This window comes from Artemia franciscana, chromosome 8 (genome assembly GCF_032884065.1).
Source record: "Artemia franciscana chromosome 8, ASM3288406v1, whole genome shotgun sequence".
NCBI lineage: Eukaryota > Metazoa > Arthropoda > Branchiopoda > Anostraca > Artemiidae > Artemia > Artemia franciscana.
Genome location: NC_088870.1, coordinates 44,686,667 through 44,703,565, shown reverse-complemented (window position 1 = coordinate 44,703,565; position 16,899 = coordinate 44,686,667). Strand labels below are relative to the sequence as shown.

General features: G+C 37.1%; 1 protein-coding gene across 2 annotated transcripts in view; it reads left to right on the top strand.

The window, feature by feature from the left end:
- The first annotated feature begins 6,927 nt into the window (after positions 1–6,927).
- LOC136030473 (dopamine D2-like receptor) overlaps positions 6,928–16,899 on the top strand; it is a 310,646-nt gene continuing 300,674 nt past the window's right edge. The window contains exon 1 of one of the 2 annotated variants that reach the window (XM_065709482.1): positions 6,928–7,135. The gene's annotated coding sequence lies outside the window, so the exon portion shown is untranslated. The remainder of the gene's footprint in view (positions 7,136–16,899) is intronic. The other variant, XM_065709483.1, reaches the window with a different exon arrangement.

Here is a 16,899-nt window from a genome sequence, read left to right as displayed (position 1 = left end):
ATTAAAATGCGATTCTTTTGATTAACTTTTTGTATCAAATTTTCATTTTTTTAGTTTCGATTACTATTGAGCCGGGTCGCTCTTTACTACAGTTCGTTATCACGAACTGTTTGAAAAAAAATCGCAAGAAAAAATAATTCGGATTAATTATTTTAGATTTTGCAAATTTTGTTGTTTCTTTCTCCTTGGACAATAAAACTGGTTGTTATTAACAAACTTCTTATTCCTGACATTGCTGTGGAATTGGAAGTATGACACAGAAAGTTTTCAAATACTGCTTGTATCCGTATATCTCCGCACCACCGCCTTTTCGTTTTTTTTCAGTCGTAAGTTGTTTGCCTTTTATTTGTTTGTTTGTTTTTCTCTCTTTTGGTACTCTACATTTGTTAGTATTGTAAAGACTGAATAAAATAATTACAATAAAGACAACTTGCTTCAATATTTCTATACATTACTGCTTTATTAGATTCTGGAAGTTACGATTTTTTTTTCCTTTTCCCCTCCTTTTATGCTCTTTCTCTTTTGTGGTGGTGACTTAAACTTAATCATTACAAAGTATTGTGTAACTGGTTTCCTTGTGATTTCTATTTTGATTCGCATTGTACGTGTGCGTGTTTTTGTGCGTGTTTTTCCTCGTATTATACGTTTGTATAGTGTGGGTCAAAAATAAATAATAACAACTGTTCTTCTTTTATTTACTTTTTACCTACACCTGTCTGGGTCTGTTCCTGTCTCTGTCTGGGTAATAACACTAAAATTGTTTCTTAATTAGAAAAAGAAGTGCCAAAGATTTAGGGTTTGAGGGCTCCTTGTGTAAGTGTATATTCTAAGTAATCACAGCTGCAACAACTTTAATTTTTACAATCTGTGTTTCCTAAAAGTAAAACAAAGATTTAAACTTTATCTCATTCTTTAAAATCCCGTACAGGGCAAAGGCTCCTAAAGTTCCCGCAAGTCTTCAAAGGAACGAAACACCTGGAGACCAGCTTATGCCTGCACCCAATTGTGGTTATACTCGTGGATAAAAATAAAAATTACACGACTACAACCCCAACAATGCATTCCATGCCTAGTTCATTGAATTGAGTGAGGCTCAACTTCCTTGTGTAAAATATACGATTAGTCAATCAGAAAGAAGATTTAACGCATAGTTTTTGGAAATTAGAAAAGACGGAAGTCAAAAATATCAGTTTAGTTACCTCTAACAAGTATCTGGTAGGAGATATAAAGACTTAGTATTAGTAAGCTATATTCGGGTACAGTTTTGATATAGACTTTTTAAACTGGCTATTTCAGTTTATCGATTCTCTAGAACAACTGTGAGGTTAAAATCAAGAAAACACAAAAATCACTCAAGATTCATCTTTTTTTTTATTGGTAGATGTGGTCATGGGTGTGCGTGTATTTGAACCACCGTGTAACTGAACCACAAGTAACTGTACCCCTGTAACTGAACCACCGTGTAACTGAGCCACAAGTAACTGTACCCCTGTAACTGAACCACCGTGTAATTCATGCGACTGAACTCTGTGTAGCCGAACGCCAGTGCAACTGAACCCTCGTATAACTGAAGCACCGTGCAACTCAACCCCATTTACTGAACCCCCATGTAACTGTACCATCGTGCAACTGAACCACCATGAAGCTGAATCACCGTGCAACTGAACCACCGTCCAACTGAACCACTGTGCAAGTGAACCCTCGTGTAATTGAACCATAGAGTAACTGAACCACTGAACTCAGTTTTTCAGTGTTCTAAAAATATGAAGCAGTATCATTGGGTAAAACATACCTTGTTGGAATGATTTATTTTTTAAATTCATGATATAACGCTTGTCAAGATCATTCATAAAAAAAAACTTTGATTTATTTTTGCAAAAAAAAGGAAGATAAACCAATAAAAAAATTATTTCTCTTTTTTCCAATGAATCAGACCTTCCTGGACATTAAACTTATGTGTTGAAAATATGGGCCTTTCTGAATCTAGATAACAAATCTTGATCAGAAGTCTTTGATCGCAGCTAAAAGGAGATCGCAATTAAAAAGAATATGGGAGGGGGACTGGTTGCACTCCAGCCCTTTTTTCAACATTCCTTCAACATGCCCTGAAATTTAAACTTCATACCCTCATGTTTATATCCTCAGCGGCTCTCGACACATTGCAGACACGTTGTCGTGTAAAACTGGATGCACATAGTACCACTTGATATAGTTGAACATGCTCCTAAGCATTTTCCGGACGATGTGAGGGCTGATACCATCAGTCATTGTAGATGTTATGGTATTTTCTTTTCATAAACAATTAAGAAAAAAATTCTTCTTGACGTTTCCCTAAGATTTGACCCGTGCTCCATGCTTTTTTATGGCACTTGGTATTAGCCAAGTGACAAATAGCAATCGCAAATTCTGTCGGTCTGTCGGTCCCGGTTTTGCTACTTTAGGCACTTCCAGGTAAGCTAGGACGATGAAATTTGGCAGGCGTATCAGGGACCAGACCAGATTGAATTAGAAATAGTTGTTTTCCCGATTTGACCATCTGGGGGGGGGGGGCCCGTTAATTCGGAAAAAATAGAAAAATTGAAGTATATTTAACTTACAAACGGTTGATCAGATCTCTGTGAAATTTAATGTTTGGAAAGATATCGTGTTTCACAGCTGGGGGGAGTTGGGAGGGGGAAACCTAAAATCTTGGAAAACACTTAGAGTGGAGGAATCGGGATAAAACTTGGTGGGAAAAATAAACAAAAGTCCTAGATACATGATTGACATAACCGGAACGGATACGCTCTCTTTGGGGTAGTTGGGGGGGGGGGGGGTTAATTCTGAAAAATTAGAAAAAATGAGGTATTTTTAACTGACGAACGGGTGATCGGATCTCAATGAAATTTGATATTTAGAAGGATATCGTGTCTCAAAGCTCTTATTTTAAGTCCCGACCGGATCTGGTGACTTTGGGGGGAGTTTGGGGTGGAGGAACCTAAAAGCATGGAAAACGCTTAGATTGGAGGGATCGGGATGAAACTTGGTGGGAAAAATAAGCAGAAGTCTTAGATACGTGATTTACATAATAGGAACGGATCCGCTCTATTGGGGGGGGGGGGTAATTCTGAAAAATTAGAAAAAATGACGTATTTTTAACTTACGAAGGAGTGATCGGATCTTCATGAAACTTCAGATTTAGAAGGACCTCGTGACTCAGATCTTTTATTTGAAATCTCAACCGGATCCAGCGTAATCGGGGGGGGGGGCAGTTGAGGGGAACCGGAAATCTTAGAAAATACTTAAAGCAGTGAGATCAGGATGAAACTGGATGGAAAGAATAAAAACCTGTCTAAGACATGTGACTGACATAATCGGACCAGATCTGCTCTGTTTGGTGGAGTTGGGGGGGGGGGGTAATTTCGAAAATTGAGGTATTTGTAACCTACAAAAGGGTGACCAGATCTTAATGAAATTTGATATTTAGATGGGTCTTGCGCTTTAAAGCTCTAATTTTAAGTTCTGACCAGATCCTGTGACATTGGGCGGAGCTGGAGGGGGAAACCGGAATTCTTAGAAAACGTGAAAATTGGGGTATTTTTATTTTACGAATAGGTGATCGGATCTTAATGAAATTTGATATTTAGAAGGAATTCATGTCTCAGAGCTCTTATTTCAAATCCCGACCAGATCTTTTGACATTGGGGGGAGTTGGAGGGGGAAATCTTGGAAAACACTTGGAGTGGAGGAACCGGGAAGAAGCTTGGTGGATAGAATAAGCAAATGTCCTTGATACGTGATTGACGGAACCGTACTAGATTCGCTCTCTTTGGGGGAGTTGAGGGGAGGGGTTCAGTGATTTGGCGAGTTTGGTGTTTCTGGACGTGCTAGGACGATGAAAATCGGTAGGCGTGTCAGGGAGCTGCACAAATTGACTTGATAAAGTCATTTTCCCAGATTCGACCATCTGAGGGGTTAAAGGGAGAGGGAAAGTCAGGTATTTATAACATACGAGTGGGTGATCGGATCTTAATGAATTTTGATATTTAGAATCACATCGTGACTCACAGCTCTTATTTTAAATCCTGACCGGCATTGAGCCTCTTATTTTCCTTTTAAATCAATCTATTGATTCATAGAATTTTGCTAGAGCTCATACAATATGATCTCTTGGCTCTTAGCTCTTCTTGCCTCGTTACAAGTGCCATATGAGCTCTTAGCTCTTGTTTATTCATAGTATCAAACGTACTCGCTTTTCTTGATAAAAGAAAAACACCTTGTATGTTAGCAATAGGCAACTTGCATAATTTACAGTCCTTGTACCAGGGGCTAGGGATTGTGAGCCCTGGAAGTGTACTTATCTAACCGTCGAGCTGTTTTAAATAAAATGGTCATCTCAAAACTACCAATCGGATGTATTTGGGGAAAAAAGAGGGTATGACTGGAAGCCCTTCGATTACTTTTAACTCTTAAAAAGTATACTGGAACTTTTGATTTTTGAATGAGCACCCCCCCCCCCCCAAGCTCATGTGAAGCATTTTCCATAAAAACCTTATGTTTTAACCTTAAGTAACTTGTTTAACTTACAGCCCTTGCTCCAGGAGGTTCTGGTGGGATTATTAACCCCAGAGGAATGGTTATTTGACCTTTAAATTACTTTAAGCAAACATTTCTTTTTTATTTTGAGCATTTTCTTATGTATTTGAGGGAAAAATGGCAGTTAAAAGAGAGATACTGAGTGTCCTCTGATTACCTTTGATTATTCAAAATTGAAATTTCAATTTACAATCAAATGAGCCTTCTCCAAAGTTTGTACGACCATCCCTTCTATAAAATCTGAAATTTTAACAACGGATAGATTGCAGTAACCTACCGCCCTTGCCGCGAGGACAATGTTTTTTTTTTGTTGTTGTTTTTAATCACGTTTATTAATCACGTTTTATTATTCGATTGGAAATTAAAAGTTTTACTGCCCCTTTTAAAAGTGTAAAGTGATTGGAGGGCAACCATTCCCCCCACTCCCCGGAAAACCTCGCAGATACCCCCTACCTGGATAATACCTCCCCATGAGAAATCTCCCCCAAAAAACACACCTTGCGGTTGGTTGGTATCCAATCACTTTCGACTTATAAAAAAGATTAGAACTACCTGGGCTTTTATTATTATGATTATTATTAATCATTAGGTTTTTACTAATCATCTTGACAATCATTTGTATCATGACTTTAAAAGCAAACAATCCCAACAAGGCTGAACATGTAAAGATTCTAACTTCTGCTTTATCCAATGTATGTACTGTGGTTGAGTTGTACGAGAGTTCGGTTATACGTGAGTTCAATTCCACGATGGTTCAGTTGTATGGCGGTTCAGTTGCATGGCAATTCATATGCAAGGGGGCTCAGTTGTACGTTGATTTAGTTGCTTTAGTCAAATTTATCCTTTAGTCTTTTACTCAGTTGCTTTAGTCAAATATGGTTTAGTTGCACGGGGATGAGTTGCACAAGGGCTCAGTTAAATGGGGTTCAGTTGCACGAGGGTTCAGTTACACAAGAGTTCTGTTACATGGGGGTTCAGTTACATTGTGTTCAGTTGCAAGGTAGTACAGCCGCACGGCGGTTATGCTACAGTGGTTCAGTTCCTCGGGGTTCATGCACACGGTGGTTCAGTTGCAATGGAACATTGATCATCTTGGGGCTTGGACATTAAACTTTGCACTCACATTGTGGGTTTGTGGGTATGTTTTTTCCTGCACTAAGGAACAGGGCTGTACCGAAAATTTTTAGGGTTAGTGTTACAAAAAGATCTTTTCGGGGTGTTATGATTTTTTAAGAACGTATCAAAAATTCGTTTTTATTAATTTTGTTACTTTTTTACGAGTTGGACATACATTTTGGGTGGCGGGGGAGGGGAGGGGGTCAAACCCCCCTAATCCCTCTCCCTTCGATACGAACTTGCTAAGGACGCTTTTTGCCGCAAAATTTATTTACAGTATTGTCGGTTAATCGTTAAAACATCAATAGTTTATTTTTGGGTTGCAACCAGAAGATGTGGCATAAAAAACAAAAGTGTGTTCAAAGGTTTAGGTCTCAGTTCAATGATCTAGTGTTATCTGTAGTAAACATTCATAGGCGTTCAGTTTATCAATTTTTCTACAAGAGTTCAGTTAAACGGGGGGAGGGGTTGAGTTGCACAAGTGTTCATTTGCATGGGAATCATATGTGGCGGGAATTTATTTTAAAGGGTTCATATATGAAAAGGAGATGAGTGAAAAAGCAAAACATGCTAATTATATGAAAAATTAAGTAAATCCTAAGAAATCCATTAATGTTTTTGACTGAGCGACGGATAAAATGCCCCTTGCGTAAAAATTAGATCAGATATGAACACAAGAGTTATTTTGAGGGGTAAAATTTTTGGGGGGATGCAAATTCGATCGAAAACGAGCAATAGGAAAATCGCATAAAGTATACAATATATAAGAAGAGGAAGCATCAAAATCAAGAGATGTCGTTTGAGGTGGGGGAATGGGGAGGATTCAAACAACAATCCCAGCTTACTTGTCTGACCTGAACTATTTCCGTGACAATCGTTAAAATTTTATTTCTAATGTTGGTGTAACTTTTTAGAGCAAAACTATGGGTGCCATTTTGTTTCCGACTAAGGGATGCAGTTTACAATCATGATGTGGGTGCGGGCCCCTTTCTTTTTCCCCCTTCTTATCCGGGTCCCCTTTTTTTAGAGTACCACAGACGAAACTTCAAGGAATAGTAATGCAGTAATCACTTGGACTAGCCTGTTGCTACGAAACTATAGAACTGCGTAAACAAAAATGGAATTGTCGTGGTTCGGTGATGAAGCATTAGTCCCAAAACAGACTTGAAAGATGATAGCCTCCCATTATCTTTTTGATTATATGGACTGTTGATCACATGTTCAGAATTGAAGTGAAATCAATATCGTTTGTTTTTAGCTTTAGTTTTGCACAGAAACTTGACAAGGGCTTTAAGCCATTCTGGGGAAATTAGTAAGTGTCTTTGAAAAACTAATACCTTTCCCGGGGAAAATGAGCATTTTTAGTCTCCTTGGATGTTTCTGGTCCATACAATATGCTGCTGTGGTATGACGAAATTTTATGTTTCCGGCTAAATATACAAAGGTAAAGTGTCAGTAGATAACAATTTGGAGCACACCAATGTCGTTTCAAGCTTTTCAAATTTATTTTTTGCCGTTTAAATTTTTTAAGTCTCCTGTGCAAGTTGGACGTTAAAATCAAGGAAAAACACATTTTTCAGCCTTCTTTTATATATATATATATATATATATATATATTAAAAAGAGTGACCTTGTTATGACTCGGGCGTTGTGCTTAGTGTAAGTTGCAAAACAAAAGTAAAAGTTTTTTTTCTTTTTTTTTTCAGATTGAATCCTAAGTTATAAAAGTGATAATTTCTCTAGTTAAACAAGTTCTAGAAACTTTTTATAAAGAATGTCTTTATATTAAGCGATTCACTAAAATTTATTATTCAATTGCTTCATCGTATAGAATACGGTTTGTCGGGAATTTTTCTTCTTACAATACTTGGGTAAACAGGTGTCAATTCACTAAAATATAGAAGTGGTAAAATGTAGTTTCCAAAGTATAGGTGAAGTTATATTTGTCATTTTTTCAATTTATTCCATATGGGAATACAAAAAAGGTGTTTTTTAAAATTTAGGGAGTGGGGCACATATCCCACAATGTATGCTTAAGTAACTAGAATCATTCAAGTAGTCTTGTCATTCAGAACTATTTAATGTAGCAAGCTCGATAAAATCAGAGGCAATGCTATAGTATAACCTACATTAAAGAGCTATAAGGCTTCAGTGCATTTTTATTATATTTCTTTTTCTCCAGAAAGCTTCATAGGCACTTCATAGAAAGCTCTAGTGTCCTAATCAAAGGTGATTAGAGGGCAACCAGCCCCCCTCCCACGCCCTTTTCCTCAAATGCACCCAATCAAATTTTGAGATAGCCACTTTATTTATAATAGTTGAAAGGTCAAATAACTATAACTAAGGGTTTGAAAAAAACCCGTAGCCCACAGAGTAAGGGCTGTAAGTTATGCCAGGCGCCCATTGTTAACATGTAAAGTTTTTATTCATTGGAAAAGAGGGCATGTTTTATCACAGATCTTCAAGAAGACTGAGGGTATGAACTTGTAACTTTTGAGGTATGCTGAGGTGATGCTGAAGAACGATTGGAAGGCAACCGGCTCCTCCTCTCCTTACTCATGTTAGATGACTCCTATCCTCAACAATGATTGAATTTTTTTGAAATTGTTCGAACTAGTCAAAAAGTCTATCTAACTGGCATAAAAAAGGAACAATTTTTTTTAATTTCAAAAAATTGCATAACAACTAGACAGAGCTGTTTATTATATAGTGATTTTCTATTTATTTGTCGTCTCTGTTTTTGATTAAATAAAAAAAAACAAGTTTTTTTTAACGGAAAGTAAGGAGCGACATTAAAACTTACAACGAACAGAAATTACTTCGTATATGAAAGAGGCTGCTTCCTCATCAACGCCCCGCTCTTTACGCTAAAGTTTGAATCTTTCTCTTAAGTCTACTCATTAAAACAGTAAAAAACTTTAGCGTAAAAAGCGGAGTGTTGATGAGGAAGCAGCCCCTTTCATATACGAATTAATTTCTGTTCGTTTTAAGTTTTAATGTCGCTCCTTACTTTCCGTTAAAAAACTTGTTTTTTATTTAATGTCTGAACGTTTTTGAATTAATGCATGTTTTGACTTTGGCTCTCCGCAGATGAATAATTAAAACCAAATTTGTATATTTATTTTTTTGGCTAAATGGCTTCCTCATAGTTTTGATCGAATTATTTTGAGGAAAAATGGAGCGGAGGAGGAGGCCTAGTTGCGCCTCGATTTTTTGGTTACTTTAAAAGGCAACTAGAACTTTTAATTTTTTTACGAATGTTTTTATTAGTAAAAGATATACGTAACCAACAAATTAGCTTACGTAACGAACTTCTGTATTCTTATGTTTTTATTATGTATATGAGGGGGTTCACCCCCTCGTCAGTACCTCGCTCTTTCCACTAAAGCTTAAATTTTGTCCCAATTTCTTAAGAATGACCCCTGAATCACAAAAGCCTTAGAATAAATAGTTGAAATTACTAAAAATACTTTAGCGTAAAGAACGAGGTATTAGGAGGAGGTGAGCCCATCATATGCGTAATAATTTCTGTTCGTTTTAAGTTTTAATGCTGCTCCTTACTTTCAGTTGAAAAAACTTTTTCATATTTATTTTTTCATTATTTTTTTTTTAAATAATGCTAGAAAATCCTGCACTCCCTTCATGGAAATTTTCTTCCCCCATGACAAATTCCTCCAAGGAAAGTTCCCCCAACATATCCCCCTCTTCTCAACCCCTCCCCCAACCGAAAAATCCCCCTGAAAACATCTGTACACTTCCAAATAACCATTCAAACAGTTCGTGGTAACGAACTGTAGTAAGGAGCGACCCGGCTCAATAGTAACCAAAAGTCTAAAAAATGGAATTTTGATACCAATACCTACATAAAAAAAATCGCATTTCAATGCTGATTTTAAATATATAGGTTTCATCAAGTCTAGTCTTACCCATCAAAAGTTACGAGCCTGAGAAAATTTGCGTTATTTTAGAAAATAGGGGAAAACGCCCCCTAGAAGTCATAGAATCTTAACGAAAATCACACCATCAGATTCAGCGTATCAGAGAACCCCACTGTAGAAGTTTCAAGCTCCTATCTACAAAAATGTTGAATTTTGTATTTTTTGCCAGAAGGCAGATCACGGATGCGTGTTTATTTGTTTTTTTTGTTTTTTTTTTGTTTTTTTTTCCCGGGGGTGATCGTATCAACCCAGTTGTCCTAGAATGTTGTAAGAGGGCTCATTCTAACGGAAATGAAAAGTTATAGTGCCCTTTTTAAGTGACCAAAGAAATTGGAGGGCACCTAGGCCCCCTCCCACGCTAAATATTTCACCAAAGTCAACGGATCAAAATTCTGAGATAGCCATTTTATTCAGCGTAGTCAAAAACCTTATAACTATGTCTTTGGGGACGACTTACTCCCCCACAGTCCCCATGGGAGGGGCAACAAGTTACAAACTTTGACCAATGCTTACATATAGAAATGGCTATTGGGAAGTATACAGGCGTTTTCAGGAGGATTTTTTTGGTTGGGGGAGGGGTTGAGAAGAGGGGGATATGCTGGGGGAACTTTCCATCGATAATTTGTCATGGGGGAAGAAAATCTCCATGAAGGGAGCGCAGGATTTACTAGCATTATTTAAAACAAAAAAAAACAATGAAAAATAAATATGAAAAAGTTCTTTCAGCTGGAAGTAAGGAACAGCATTAAAACTTAAAACAAACAGAAATTATTACCCATTTGAGGGGCTCACCTCCTCCTAATACCTCGCTCTTTACGCTAAAGTATTTTTAGTAATTTCAACTATTTATTCTACGGCTTTTGTGATTCTGGGGTCATTCTTAATGAATTGGGACAAAATTTAAGCTTTAGTGTAAAGAGCGAGGATCTGACAAGGGGGCGAACCCCCTCATATATGTAATAAAAATATGAGAATACAAAAGTTCTTTATGTAAGCTAATTTATAAGTTACGTAAATCTTTTACTAATAAAAATATTCGTAAAAAATTAAAAGTTCTATTGCCTTTTTAATTAACCAAAAAATCGGAGGGCAACTAGGCTTTCTCCCCCGCTCTTTTTTTCTCAAAATCATTCGATCAAAATTATGAGAAAGCCATTTAGCCAAAAAAAAAAAAAAAAAAAAAAAATGCAAATTTCGTTTTAATTATTCCTCTGCGGAGAGCCAAAATCAAAACATGCATTGATTCAAAAACGTTCAGAAATTAAATAAAAAAATAAGTTTTGTTTAACTGAAAGTAAGGAGCGACATTAAAACTTAAAACGAACAGAAATTACTTCGTATATGAAAGAGGCTGCTTCCTCATCAACGCCCCGCTCTTTACGCTAAAGTTTTTTACTGTTTTAAAAATAAGAATTGAGAGACAGAGCCAAACTTTAGCGTAAAGAGCGGGGCGTTGATGAGGAAGCAGCCTCTTTCATATACGAAGTAATTTCTGTTCGTTTTAAGTTTTAATGTCGCTCCTTACTTTCAGTTAAAAAAAACTTATTTTTTTTTATTTAATACTATATGTAAGCACTGGTCAAAGTTTGTAACTTGTAGCCCCTCTCACGGGGACTGTGGGGGAGTAAGTTGTCCCCAAAGACATAGTTATAAGGTTTGTCGACTACGTTGAATAAAATGGCTATCCCAGAATTTCGATCCGGTGACTTTGGGAAAACATTTAGTGTGGGAGGGGGCCTAGTTGCCCTCCAATTTTTTGGTCACTTAAAAAAGAGCACTAGAAATTTTCTTTTCCGTTAGAATGAGCCCTCTCGCAAGATTCTTGGACCACTGGGTCGATACGATCACCCCTGGAAAAAAAAATAAAATAAACACGCATCCGTGATCAGCCTTCTGGCAAAAAATAAAAAATTCCACGTTTTTGTAGATGGGAGCTTGAAACTTCTACAATAGGGTTCCCCTTAGGTAACATCCCCTAAAAGGGAAAGAATCTTAATGAAAATCACACCATCAGATTTAGAGTATCAAAGAACCCTACTGTAGAGGTTTCAAGCTTCTATCTACAAAATGTGCCAGAAGAAAGATCACGGGTGCGTGTTTATTTGTTTTTTCTTTTTTTCTAGTGGTGATCGTATCGACCAAGTGGTCCTAGAACGTTGTGAGAGGGCTCATTCAAACGGAAATTAAAAGTTCTAGTGCCCTTTTTGAATGACCAAAAAAATTGGAGGGCAAACGGGCCCCCTCCAATGCTCGTTTTTACCAAAAGTCACTGGATCAAAATTTTGAGATAGCTGTTTTGCTCAGCATAGTCGAAAAAATCTAATAACTATGTCGTTGAGGACGACATAATCTCCCACAGTCTCTGGAGGAAGGGCTGCAAGTTTTGGACTTTGCCCATTGTTTACATATAGTGTTAGCTATTGGGCAGTATACCGACATTTTCAGGGGGAATTTTTCCTGGTTGTTGGGGGGCGGGGGAGAGGGTAACGTGGGAGGACTTTTCCATGGAGGAATTTTTCACGGGGGAAGAGAATGTTCTATGAAGGGGGTGCCAGATTTCCCAGCATTATTTTAAAAACGATCGGAAATTAAATAAAAAACAATTTTTTTCAACTGAAAGTAAGGAACAACATTAAAACTTAAAAAGAACAGAAATTATTCCGTATATGGGGGTTCGCCCCCTCGTCAATACCTTGCTCTTTGCGCTAAAGTTTTTTAGTATCTTCAAAAGAGCTATTTATTTTTTACTTAAACGGCCTTTGTGATTTAGGGGTCATTCTTAAAGGATGGGAACAAAATTCGAACTTTAGCGAAAAGGGCCAGGTATTGATAAGGGGGCGAACCCCCTCATATATGTAATAATTTCTGTTCGTTTCAAGTTTTAATGTTGCTCCTTTCATTCACTTGAAAAAACTTGTTTTTTATTTAATCTATATTAGTACAAGTTATCTCGTCCGCTGTGACCGTTTATTTTAATTTCTGTTCGGTCTGGGTTTCGTTTATTCTTTAAGATTAATTTCCGGCCGTTTTGAGTTTGAGTTATTGTAGGAATTTATTTCTGTTGGTCCTAAGTTTAGAATGGCTCTTTGCTTTTCTTTAAAAAACTTCTTTCTTGAAATGCTTTGTTTAATTAATTGAGAATAAAAGGCGGGCATTAACAAAGCTTCCATTGTTAATAAATTCTACATAAAGTAATATAACCGTTATCGGGCAACTATTTCCCTGTTATTATCTTTTGGGTGTTTTTTCTCATCATCAGTTATCGATAAATTTTGGGTAGTTTTTTTGGGTTTGTAGGGGGTGCCGATAAGTGAATCATTATTACTGTGTCAAGTTCTAGCGTAGTATCAGGTTTTTACCAGTTTTACCTCTCTGAACCAGTAAAAATACATAAGTAAAACTGATTCATAACATTTGATAAAGCTTTTCGTCCTTAAAACTTCAAATATCGACAGTCTGTCTATTCCCAAAGTCAACTGCATCTTCAAAAGAAAGGTGCACCTTCTTAACCTTTTAGTTGCCGTAAGTATTTGGCTTTTTTGACCGATTTTTTATCGGCGTTTGTTTTTTTTAACTTTGTACTTGCTATTACCAAAAGCAGATGCAAAACTTGTTTATTTATTATAGGCAGCGCAATAGCACTGCCTAAGTAAAGAGAAATGTGCGCACAATGTATTATTTACTTTATTATTATTATTTTTTCATCAGGGTACTTCTTAGCGAAGGAGCTGCCGTAGAAACTTCGGAAGGAGATGATTCGATTGGAAATTGAAAGTTCTAGTGCCCTTTTTAAGAGTCAAAGGTGATCGGAAGGCAACCAGCCCCCCTTCCATGCCCATCAATCCCCCAAATACATTCCATTGAAATTTTGAAATAAACTTTTGTTCAGAATAGCTGAAAAGCCCATTAACAGTGTTTTTTACACAGCCCTAGGGGTAAGGGCTGTAAGCTATGCAAATCGCCCATTGTTTACATATAGTTTTTGTTATTGAGAAATCTGGCTATGTTTGACATTTAAAGACGAAGGGCATTCAGGCACACCTTTCAGAGAATGTTGAAGGGACTATTTATCTGAATCAAAACACTTTGTGTGCATATGGGTCTTCAAAAGAGCATACTCCAGGAATGACTGAGTGTATTAATTTTGAACTTTCAGGAAATGATGAGGGGTATGTTCTATTGACCAAAAAGGCAATATTTGCACGCTTCTATTGCCACTAGTAATACCCCTGCTACCCCTACAACTACTGTTTCTGTAGCGAATACTATCAAGGCTAGGAATATTGAAGTGAAAATCTGAGAAAATGTTGACGGAAGAGGTTAAATCAAAATAGAGTTTGTGCTCACAGATTGTCAAAGGGCGAATCAGGAACATTTTTGGAACAGCTTACCGTATCAGGCTGAAACTTCCAGGGCACCAAAAGGAAACATGTGGATACTACTACTGCTACTACTACTGTTACTACTACTACTAATGCAACAGTACCGCTTCTACTACCACCACTACCAAAAAAATGCCCTCTGTGCATGCAGATTTTCAAATGGATGTATCTCAAGAATGAATTAGGGGCATTAAGTTGGTACTTTCAGGGAACGCTTAAAGGAGATCCAGTTGATCCAAAGGCAATTCTTCTACTACTAATCGTAATGCAACTACTACTAAGGCTGAAAGTATTGAGATAAAAATTTTAGGAAATGTTGAGGGATAAGTTTAACTAAATTACAACTATGAATTTACTGTTTATCAAAAGGGCATATCGGTGATGTCATAGCAACGATTAACTGTATTAAGTTGAATCTTCCAGGGCTTGATGAGAAGGATGTTAAACTGTTCAAAAGGCAATATGTTAATAATACTGCTGCTGCTAATACTAGTGCTATTATTGTTTTGACTTGTGTTAGAATTGACCTGTGTTAATTAAAAGTTCTCGGTTCAACCTGCCTAAGACCATAAGGTGGGCATGCTTTGTTTACCTTTCATTCCAGGCAATCTAACGGTCCTATGTCAATTTTAAATTTTTGGTCAACCTGTAGGCGGACGTGCCTTTCTAAAAGCTAACAAACAAGTATTGGTCCAACAAGAGAGTCATACTTGCTCCCACCGTTTATCCAAGCTTTTTCTAAAATTAGCCATGGCTTGATGCCCACAACTACTTGATTTTAATACAACTACTTTTAGTCCTATAACTGTTACTACTAGTACTCCTGCTGCTACTACTGTGACTATTATGACAACTATGTCTAAGGGTGTGAAAGGGAAATTTTCAGGGAATTTTCGGGGGGAAACTGAACTGAATCACGACATACCGTTTGTAAGCAGGTTGTCAAAAAGGCGTATCAGCAATATTATAGGAACTGCCTCGTGTGTGAAATTGAAATTTACGGGGCTCGTAGTGGGTGATGTTGGACTAACCAGAAGATTATATTTGTATCCTAATACTAATATTAATACTACTACTGCTACTACTTCTACAAAAGCTAAGGTTACTACTACTAGTTCTTTTGCTACAACTTTTAATACTGGTACTACTAATACTGCTAGTAAAGCTAAGGCTTTTTGCTAAGGCTTTTGCTAAAACTAAACCAAAACGAACTAAGAGCATGTAGATTGTCAAAAGGGTGTAACAATAATATCGCAGGGACAGCTTACATTATCAAGCTTGAACTTTCAGGGGTTATCTTGACGGATTTTGAATTAACCTAATGGTACTATGGAGAAGTTTCTATGGTACTATGGTACTAAAGGAGTTTCAATTGAACAAAAAACTATATATTTTGAAGTTTTCAGAAGGGTATTTAAGCAATATCATTGGGAGTGCAACGCTATCATAGATAGCAATATCATAGACACGTTTAAAGGAGCTCGATCATTCAAAATTTAAAGGCTCTAATACCTTTTTAAAGAGCCAAAAGTGATTGGTGGTCGAACAGCCCTCTTCCCATCCCCATTCATTCTCAAAACAAGTCCAACTAAAATTTTGAGCTAGCCATTTTAGTCAGCATAGTTGAAACGTCCAGTAATTATGTCTCTGAGAATGTTGGGTATTTCAAAACCCCACAGTAATGCAATTTGTCCTTTGTTTATATACACTGTTTGTTTTTTGGGAAAAAGGGGATGTTTGAGCTTCGGTGTTAAAAAAGACAATGTACATTCAAGTAAAGGTTTCAGAGAATGTTAAGGGGAGTACTGAAATAAATCCAAACTGGTTATATGCATACTGGTTGTCAAAAGGGGAACTCAGGAATGATTAAGGATATTAAGTTGGAACTTTAAGGTAATTATAAGGGGGGTGATCAATTGCCCAAGAGTATGAAGGGCATATCACCAGTACCCTAGGGATGGTCAGAGGTATTAAATTGAAACTTTCAGGGCATGTTAAGGGGGATGTTGAACTAAGCAAAATGAAAAATGTATATACTACAACAGCTAACAGTAATACTGCTACTGCAACTACTACGACAGCTACTGCTAAAACTACTACTACTAGCACTACTGAAGCTAAGGGTATTACGATGAAACTTTTAGGCAATGTTGAAAAGGATATTGAACTAATTTTGAAACAAGTTATGTGGATACAGGTCAGGGACGTAATTTGCTTTGGACAGGGGGCAACTTCCCCCTCCAGACCTCATTTTGTCATCCCCCCAGAAATCAGTTTGCTCCCCAGCTGAAATATATTTTCTGATAAACAACTTGTCAAAACTAAGATAAGCTTGCATAATATAAGCATTCAGAGAAACTGGTCCGTTTCCTTTAGTATATTTTTGCCCTTATGGTGCTATATGCCTCACCTTTCCTTTTCAGCGTCATTTTCACGTAATTTTGGAAAATTGGATCCAACTTTGCCCCCCCCCTCAGTATTTTGATGAAATTGCGCCGCTGATGCAGTTTATTAGAAGACCGTGACAGCTATATCTACTTACTGCTTAGAGTATTAAGTTGAAACTTTACGTGCATGTGAGGGGAATATTGAGCCAACCAAACATGCATACTACTTAAGGCTAAGTGTATTAAGGAGACATTTCCAGAAAATATTCGGGTGTATGTTAAATTCAATCGAAACACGCTGCATGTATGCAGGCTGTCAAATGGCCGTATCAGCAGTATATCAACAATGGCGTAGAGCATTAGGTAGGAACTTTCAGAGCCTGCTCAGGAGTATGTTGAGCTAATAAAAATACATAATATACATACTACTACTGCTACTAGCAGCACTAGTTCTACTACTGCTGTTAGTAGTTATATTACTCAGGCTAATGGTATCTATGT